This window comes from Schistocerca serialis, unplaced genomic scaffold (genome assembly GCF_023864345.2).
Source record: "Schistocerca serialis cubense isolate TAMUIC-IGC-003099 unplaced genomic scaffold, iqSchSeri2.2 HiC_scaffold_587, whole genome shotgun sequence".
Lineage (NCBI taxonomy): Eukaryota > Metazoa > Arthropoda > Insecta > Orthoptera > Acrididae > Schistocerca > Schistocerca serialis.
Genome location: NW_026048176.1, coordinates 2,404 through 5,000, shown reverse-complemented (window position 1 = coordinate 5,000; position 2,597 = coordinate 2,404).

The window sequence follows — 2,597 nt, the reverse complement described above, 5'->3', positions numbered from 1 at the left end:
TCGTACCCATATCCGCAGCAGGTCTCCAAGGTGAAGAGCCTCTAGTCGATAGAATAATGTAGGTAAGGGAAGTCGGCAAATTGGATCCGTAACTTCGGGATAAGGATTGGCTCTGAGGATCGGGGCGTGTCGGGCTTGGTCGGGAAGTGGGTCAGCGCTAACGTGCCGGGCCTGGGCGAGGTGAGTGCCGTAGGGGTGCCGGTAAGTGCGGGCGTTTAGCGCGGGCGTGGTCTGCTCTCGCCGTTGGTCGGCCTCGTGCTGGCCGGCGGTGCAGGATGCGCGCGCCTGCGCGGCGTTCGCGCCCCGGTGCTTCAACCTGCGTGCAGGATCCGAGCTCGGTCCCGTGCCTTGGCCTCCCACGGATCTTCCTTGCTGCGAGGCCGCGTCCGCCTTAGCGTGCTCCTCCGGGGGCGCGCGGGTGCGCGGATTCTCTTCGGCCGCCATTCAACGATCAACTCAGAACTGGCACGGACTGGGGGAATCCGACTGTCTAATTAAAACAAAGCATTGCGATGGCCCTAGCGGGTGTTGACGCAATGTGATTTCTGCCCAGTGCTCTGAATGTCAACGTGAAGAAATTCAAGCAAGCGCGGGTAAACGGCGGGAGTAACTATGACTCTCTTAAGGTGGCCAAGTGGCGGCGGTGTGGCTGCATCCGGACTTGGCTTCTCGAAGTGCGGTCTTGATGTAGTCGTGCTGCTGCTGCGAGGTGCCTTCCTTGGGTTATAGTTACAGGGAGAGTGATGCGCAATACATGGGCCTAGCCCTCTTAGCCTCTCCTCTCCTGCGGTCTTCTCCCCTTCTCGTGGGCCCGCTGATTTCGCAGAGTGGAAGACCGCACCAGGGGCTTGGGGGGGTTACCAGCCCCCCCTCGCACTATCCCTTTTTTTTAGTTGGGGGCAGTAAGCAGAGAATAAGTGGTGGCCCTTCCGCTGAAGGTGCCACCCCAACTCCCCCAGCACCTAGCCGGCCAACCGGCCGTGCCGAAAATCTTGTAACTTTTGCAGCTATGTATACCTGTAGTGAGTGCCACCGCAGCTTTACAACCAAGAACGGTCTCGGGGTCCATCGCCGCCGCCAACATCTTGCGGCCGCCAACGCGGAGATCGTCACGGAGAGGCATCGCGCGAGGTGGACGGAGGAAGAAGTCCTGTCGCTCGCCAAGGCAGAGGCCGAACTGTTCCTCGAGAGGGACGCCCGGTTCTTCTTTGTAAATCAAGAGCTCATCAGGATGTTCCCCGACCGAACGCTTGAGGCAATCAAGTGCCGACGGCGGCAAGCTGCCCACAAGCAGCTTGTCCGCCAATTCATGGAGGCGCTTGAGATCGGTCGGGGGGAAGAGCCGGCGTCCCGCCGGGGAGCGGCGAGCCCGCTGCCTGACGCGGGCGAGGCCGCTGCGCCGCCCGTCGACGCAGCCGAGGACTTCGCGGCCGACACCACCGGGCCGCCGCCGGAGGGGCCGACTGACGCCGCCATCTGGGAGCATCTGGCGGGGCTACCCGCTTCCGCCCAGCGTTTCTCTGCCCTGGATCGTGTCATCGGTCTGGGGCGGGGCACGCCGCCCGATGTCATCCTGGGCATGCTCCCGGATGCCCTTGCGTCGGTCGGGTCCAGAGGGGAGAGATCGATCACCAGGACACAGCGGCCGCGCCAACCATCGAAGCGGCCGCCTGCCGCGCCGCCGACGCAGAAGCGCAAGCGGCGCCGCTGGGAGTACGCGAGAACGCAGGATGCCTTCCGACGGTCGCGTGCGCGTTGCGTGCGCGGCCTCTTGGATGGCACCCTGCTCCAGCCGCCACCTGCCATCCCTGGTCTGCTGGACTTCTGGGCGGACCTCTTCACCAAGAAGCCCATCTCCACCGCGGGCTTCATTCGTGACCGCCTCCTCCCGCACTCAGAGCCTGTCGCTCTCGAGTGCATATGGGGGCCGGTCACACATGAGGAGGTCGCCGCCGCGTTGCCGCCCAGGGGATCAGCAGCCGGGCCGGACGGCCTTACCCCAGCGGAGTTGCGGCGTCTGCCGCACGAAGTCCTGGTGAAAGTGATGAATCTCTTCCTTCTGGCCCGCGCCCTTCCGGAACGCCTGCTTCGCGCGCGGACGTCCCTTCTCCCGAAAACGGCTGCACCAACATCCCCCGCTGACTTTCGCCCCATTACGGTCTGCTCGGTGTTGGCGCGGACCTTTCACAAGGTTCTCGCGTCACGCCTGATGCGCGTTTGTGCTGTGGACGAACGTCAGCGGGCATTCATCCCTCGGGATGGGATGTTGGAAAATACCTTCATCTTGGACACTGCTCTCACCGACGCAGTTCGCTCCTGCCGCTCTGTCTTTGTGGCATCGATCGACGTATCTAAGGCATTCGATTCGGTAGATCATGCTGCCCTTCGCCCCGTGCTGAAGGCGCATGGCCTGCCGGATTGCTTTGTCGAGTATGTCGAGCGGTGCTACGAGGGCAGCACGACAGTGATAGCGGACGGCGCCGGCGTGGGCGTGTCTGTGCAGCCAGCACGGGGCGTTCGCCAGGGCGATCCCCTCTCCCCCCTCCTGTTCAACTTTGCGGTGGACTACGTTTTAGGCCAACTGCCCTCCCACATCG